Genomic DNA, 7,176 nt, shown 5'->3' with positions numbered 1-7,176 from the left:
GGCCATGGGAAACAACAGGCTATTATCTGCGAATAGTGGGTGGTTCATCGGCATTGATGACAAGGCCACTTGTAATAATCCACTTAAGTGCAATGACTTGATTTGTTTTTTAAAATACATGAAAGGCTCTCTACTGCCAACAAAAACATGTATCGAAAGATAAAGTCTCCCTGCCCACGCCATGCATTGCAACCCATATGGCTAGTAAACAACAATTTATCGGTGGTGCGACGGGCATGGTGAAAGCATCGACCTAACCAGAGGGCGTTGTAGCTCGAGAATTGAGATCCCCGCGCACATGCCCATCTGCATGACGCGTGGCATATCCGGCGGCCCGGACTCCTCGTCCCGTTGACGCCTGACGCGCACGTCGCATGGCAATGGCTTCGACCACAACCTCGTGTCCCCTCTCCTCCCGCTACTACTTCATCTCCCGGTCACGGCCGCTAGTTAAACATGCTATAGAGGCCATGTCATTTTGGGACATTCATCAAATCATGTTATTGTGCTTCTGAAGAACATTCTCTGCAAGCTCAATCTCACGTAGAGAACATTTTCCCTCTACACCTAGCAAAGCTTACACTTGTTCACTTATTATGACGGTTCACCAGGGCCTCTTTCATCCTCCCTTTTCTGCTCACTCGTAGGGGTCCAGACCCCCACAAAGAGGGAGGGAGTCGACTGAACATCTCAGCCATTGGGTCGCAGATTCATACGATCCCGGAACTGTTCCACCTGGAAAACCTGATGCGGGGTCTGGCTAATAAGAAGCAACAATAGAGAATCTCGCCTAGCTCGAGGCTGCGCCTCAGTGCCCTCTGTAAGTACTTTATAGTAAAAAGAACTACCTTTCAAAGCACGTACCATTATGGCTAGCTAAAACGAAAGGAGATAAGATAGATGTTCACTTTCATCGACCAATGTACCTTAAATTCCTACACGTAAATTCAAGAACTAGAGAGAGTAAATGAGACGTTCAAAGGGTGAAGCTAACGCTCACCTGGTCACTAGGGAGTCATCGAAGTCTGAGTCCACCGAGCCGGGCTTTGGAGATGAGGCCTTTTGGCGAAGCCAGTCAATTTTGGGCCACCAGACGCTGCAACTGAGGAAAAGGCCCTATGGAGTGAAGGGAAGCATGTACATTGTCACACTCCCCGCCCTCCAAAGGTGCCTAGAGGACGGGCCAGACGCAACGGAGCGACGCCCCAGGAGCGGATTCCCCACGAGCGGGGGGACATGAGATTGGCCATCTCGCCGAATATTCACGAAAACATCTATTGGAACACCAGCTGTCGCCGGAGCCGTAAAATCTAGAGTGGGAGAGTTTGCCCTAGCCGTCTAGGAATTTTTTTTTTTGAACTGGAACCCTAGCCGTCTAGGATTAGGGAAGGAAACAAGAGGAAGTAGCAACGGCATATGAAGATCGAAATAACTTTGGTGGAATATCAGACTCTAATTCAATGTTTGGGGAAGTGGCAACAATAGTGGATCTGACTATATGGTTCCAGAAAAACGATCATCCATGTAACAATCGCCAAACCTGGCTGATCCAGAAAAAGGGATCACCCTTGGCACCAGGATAATCGATCCCCGTGTCACCACCACCACCATCTATCTTTGGGTCAGTCCTGTTGACTGAAATGGCACCACAACGCCGGCAGCATTCTCAACTGCCCGTGGATCTGAAAAGCGCCACCAAGCTAGCCAATCGGCGGCCAGCAAGGAGATACAGAAGCAGAATTTGTATCAACTAGCGACACATCTGCTGCATCTAAACTAAACCAATTTCTGGTAGGTTCTCATAAAGTCGGGGCCAATAGCTTTGCAATTTCAGGATGTGTAATTGTACAAGGCTTAGTTTGGCAGCAAAGTTTTTAGAAAACTGTGGTAATTGAAACTGTAGTATTCCGATGAATGGGCAAGAAATACTGCAGTTACTTCAAACCAATATTTTTCTCAGTTCTGCATGTGTTTGACTGCTGCTGTTTTACCAAAGTTTTAACCAAGTATTTAACCAGGACGTACATGATTGACCAAGAGCACGTGGCAACTTAAGTTCCTTAATCAACTAGATTAAAGTAATAATACAATCTTAGCAGTGTTGCCATCATATCTCTCCCTAATAATAAAGCACGGATTGACTTTGTCGGGTTCACCGTCACAATGCGCTTTCTTCTCATGTCATAATACGCTTTTATGATTTGTATGGACAAAATTGTAATATAAACGAGGTGGTACTAATGTTGCCATCGGTATAGAAAACGACTCGAATCGCTACTTTGTGCTACATTGTCCCTCCTACTTCGTACGCCAGCCATACTGGGCCGATATGGTGATGGGCTTCTCCCAGGCTTCATTGGATTATGATCCAAAAAAAATAGCAGCTCCGTTAGAGGAAAAACAGAGGAGGGGGAGGGGCGGCGCTCATAGCGAGCTGCAGCTGGGGTCCATGGGAGGAGCTCGGGCTCCTCGGTGGCTGCCTGCTGCGTGGATTGGTTTGGGCGCACCGGGTCAAGGCCGGCCTTCGGTGGGGCGCAGTGCGAGCTCTCTGCTCGGGCAGGAGGTGGCTGAGATGGGGCGCGGCGCTCCCCTCCTGCTGCGGCGCACGAGGGAAGGAGGAGGGGGTCGACAGAAAGGAGACGGGGAAGTGGAGGAAAGGGGGCAACCGAGGCGTCGGAGTTGGAGGCGGGGCAGAGAGCCAGCGGGCGGCAGAGGCACAATGGTCCGCCGGCTGCAGGCAAGACGGGATGCCCGCTGGAGGACGCGTGCGATTGTGTGTGAGGCGGCCTGCTACAGGGGCGTGCATGCGGCGCACGGGCAGGGTGGTTCGGCGAGGCATCGAGCAACATGATGGGCGTGGGCGGGGCACGCTGCCCGGGCGAGAGGAGGGGCAATAGGGAGGCGTGGAGGATGCGGTCGTCGCTAGCGGCGGGGCCGCCCGCCGTCAACGCAGACGCAGCGGCCGTCCATGGCGGCTTAAGTAGATGTAGGAGGACGAAGAGGAGCTTCCGAGGGCTAGCGGCGCCAGCAGGTTCAAGCTCTCTGTAGAGGAGAGAGAGAGAGAGGGAGAGAGAGAGAGAAGAGGAGAGGAACAAGGCAGAGTATGCACAGTACGTGTATGCGTACATGGATTTCATACGCAGCTAACAAACTCACGTATGCACAGTAAGTCCACACTCATGCACTGTACGACCGCCATCGACGAGGAGCTGGTTCCGCCGGCCGCGGCGACGTCTTACGCACGGCCGCTGTCGAAGAGTAGTCCCTTTTTGAATGTTCGCGTGTTGGTGAGGAAGGAGCTCCCCCTTTCTGAATTTTACATGACAATTTCTGCAGCTACATTGGATTTGTTCATGACCATCACCATGAATGTTCAGGTACGAATTTCTACTGGAGCATCAACACTCAGAACAATATCTATGCATGCAGAGAACATATACAAAGATGTGTGTCAGTGTGTCTATCAAACAATTCTAAACACTGCATGCATGTATTTGTTTATGTATCATTTACTGTTCACAAGTTATTATGGTCTCTAGGTAAGCTTAATGTAATTTCACATGAGACAATCATCATGCACATACCAAAAGAATATTAGTTTGGATGGGCATGAGATGACTGAATGATTGTCACTCATACAATAAAAGCACCTAGAAAGAATATCATATGGAATCAACCCTCTGAATTTTCAATGAGAAGATTTTGGATCAAAGATACCTTAACGTGGAATAGAGAAACCACCATAGCCACAATTATTATCGAAAGTGGTTGATATTTGTTATGAACTATTTCGACTACAAATAATAGGAAATAGGCCAAACATTTACTAGACTCGGAGAGGACGGGGCGTGCAATGGTGTTGTAATAGGCAGACGCCGAAGTAGATGGTGGCATATTGACCCGCTTACATATATTGTTTTTCTCCCGTTGCAACACATGGGCATCTTTACTAGTTATTTCTATACGTGCATGTACTTCTAGTCGGGCCAAAATTCCATGTGCGTGTATGTGCGCTGTTTGTACTCCCGGCTGGAAGAAGAAGCACCCAAAGAGACCGACTATACGTACGTGATCAAACAAAATTGGCTAATAAGCAGGAAAAGTAGGAGGCAATCTCATCAGGTATAATTATGTCGACGTAGAGGGTGACGTCGACTGTGCTTCGTTCGGTTTAGGAAAAAGAGGTCTACATCAAAAATATCATGGTTTCTGGGATACTGTGGTTTACAAAACTTCAGTTTTTCAAGGAGCCAAACGCATCAAAGTATTCAAAACCATTGTTTTTTAAAAAGTGTAACGCCCACACGTGTGGGCGTTAGCCAACTCACCCACACGCCTCCATCACCGTCCAGTAACTTCTGCACGAATGTTGGCACGAATTAGCTGATTTTGTATGCCACGTAGGACAACTCGCGTGTGTGGTGTGTGAGAGAGGTCGCCCACACATCCGTTTTACCACACGGAGGGGCCGGTGTGTGGGCGTTTAGCAGTTCGCCCACACACCAGTTTTCAGTCACGTACAAGGGCTGGTGTGTGGGCGTTTGCCATCTCGCCCACACGCCTGCCTCCTCTCCCACACCCAAGCTGCCAGTTGCCATGCGTTTTGCAGTGTACATGGCAACTGCCCTAGTGTGATTGCAAGCAGATGGCAACTCTCTCTTTTTTTTTACGCGAACATGTCAGTTGCCATATGTTTTGTATGGTACATGGCAAACTGCCCTAGCGTGCACGTAAGCAGATAGCAACTCTTTCTTTTTACATGGCAACTGCCCTAGCGTGCTTGTGAGCACATGGCAACTCTCTCTTTTACCCGAACATGTTTTTTGCCATGCCTTTTTTTGTAGTGCTACATGGGCAACTACCTAGTGTTAGTAGGTGGCAACTCCTAAAGTTTTGAAATCATGGCAACTGCAGTAGACCAGACCACACATGGCAACAACTGTAGTTGTCCAAAAAAGGCAATCTGGAACTTTGACCTGAGATGGCAACTGCAGTTGAGCAAACATGGCAACTGTAGTTGTCCGACATGGCAACCGTAGTTCAGCGACATGGCAACTGCACTTAAACAAACATGGACGAGGGTCCGGCCCATGGCAACTGCGCGCGCGCGGTAAAGTGTCACGTGGGGCGTGCGGGACCACGAGGTACGAGGCCTGACGTACCGGGCGTGTGGGCGTTATCTATTTCGCCCACCACTACTAGGAAAAGGCCTACTAATGGCGCACCTAATTTGGCCATTAATGGCGCATTAGTGGTGCGCCATTAGTAGCACGCCATTAGTATATTTTACTAATGGCGCACCACTGGTGCGCCATTAGTATCTGGTATACTAATGGCGCACCCCAGATGCGCCATTAGTATATACAACAGTGCACCATTAGTATGCCTCCCAGGGGGCCATGTATACCCAGGTGCTTTGGCATACTAATGGCGCACAACAACAGGATGCGCCATTAGTAACTTCGGCATACTAATGGCGCACTGTTTAGTGATGCGCCATTAGTATCCTTTGGCATACTAATGGCGCACTATGATGTGATGCGCCATTAGTATGAATATTAGGTTTTTTTATTTTTTTTTCTGTTTTTTGCACAGGTTACAAAATGTATAATTAGACAAAATATAGACAGCACACATCAACAACAGATTCATCGAATACAATAGAAGATTAGTCTCTGAATACAATTCATCATTTTAGTCTCCGAATACAATTCATCATATTAGTCTCCGAATTAAAAAGACCGAACAAAGATAGAACATTATATTACAAGTCTCGAGACCGCGAGTTTGTCTTCACATTACAAGTCGATATCGATCATCTAAACTACCATCACATAGAAGAGAGCTGCGGTCATCACGATGAGCATCATCACGATGAAACTCGTCTTCATCCGGTTCCTCCAACGCTCCCTCCCCTCTCCCGCTAGATAGCGGGCGTATCTAGATTCGGCCTCGGCCCTAGTGGCGTACCCTTTGTAACTGTTACCGCTGAATCGGTGAACCTGTCTCCGACACTCCTCCCAGTCGTCGTAGACTCCGGGAACCTTACCCTTGTACACGACATACCACGGCATCGCTATGCAGTAGCCAAACGAAACGTTAGTACCAATTCACAGACAATACATAAGCAATATATAAGTATGCAACAGAACGATCGGAAGAGAAAAGCAAGACATTAATAGCATCGATTACATCTAACTTGAAGGACTCTCGAAACCAAAGAGACATACTACAAGTTCATTAAAGTTTAATTACAACATGAGCCAATCGATGTTTCAGAACTAGACACAGCATCACTGCTTTCGACTCGACTCAAGGGACCGGAGCGTGGATGAAGCCGCCGTCTATCGTGGGAGTCATGAAACAACGGGCGTTGTCAGCCTGCATTTGTAGGATTGTGTCGATGTCACTGTTGGACGGTTGATTTCTGAGGTAGAACTGCCCCGAGGTACGAAGGACATCTTGATGGATGCTTTCCGCAAACTCCGACTGGATGCGAAAGAATTCTTGTCTGATGTCCGCGTCCTGGATTGCCGACACGCTCGCGGCCCAATCTTTGAGTCTACTCGGTAGCAGAAGTTGATGATGGTCCCGTACGATCGCCCGCATGTGATGGATGGCGTAGTAGGCACCCTTCTGACCGCCAGGCGGCTGCTTGACGCAGCAGAACGTCGTATTGTGGGAGAACACGTGCTTGCCGTACTTACGAATAGGCCTGGTGAAGGTGCCTCCAGATTTGACGTAGCCGGGGAGAACATCATCAAGAACCTTCTTGACATTTGTGTAGTCTACGTTCGACTGACGGTCCGGGTCGAAATACGTGGCCATGGAATATTTGGGGCTTAGGAGGATGAGCGTGCAATGTGTGTCACTGCAGAAAACACGGAATGTTAAAAGAAAAACGATCGAAATCTAAGAATTCATATGTTACGGGGCGGTTGAGGGGAGGACTTACTCGGGAAAGTAAGGCACGAGGAAGTTATCCTTATCTTGGTTTGCCAGAATGATGCCTTCGAGGTAAGAACTCGCGACTTGCCGGTCCCCAGCGCTGCCCAAGATCTTGGCACGCATGTAGAAGGGGTCGACTATCACGATGCCCGGGGTCTTGTCGCGAATGATCCGCATCTCCATACTCAGCGAAAATAGCCGAACGAAGGTGTAGTGCAGCGGATGAAG

Source organism: Triticum aestivum, chromosome 7D (assembly GCF_018294505.1).
Source record: "Triticum aestivum cultivar Chinese Spring chromosome 7D, IWGSC CS RefSeq v2.1, whole genome shotgun sequence".
Taxonomy (NCBI): domain Eukaryota; kingdom Viridiplantae; phylum Streptophyta; class Magnoliopsida; order Poales; family Poaceae; genus Triticum; species Triticum aestivum.
The sequence above is the reverse complement of the archived record's forward strand: the minus strand, read 5'-3'. Positions refer to the sequence as shown.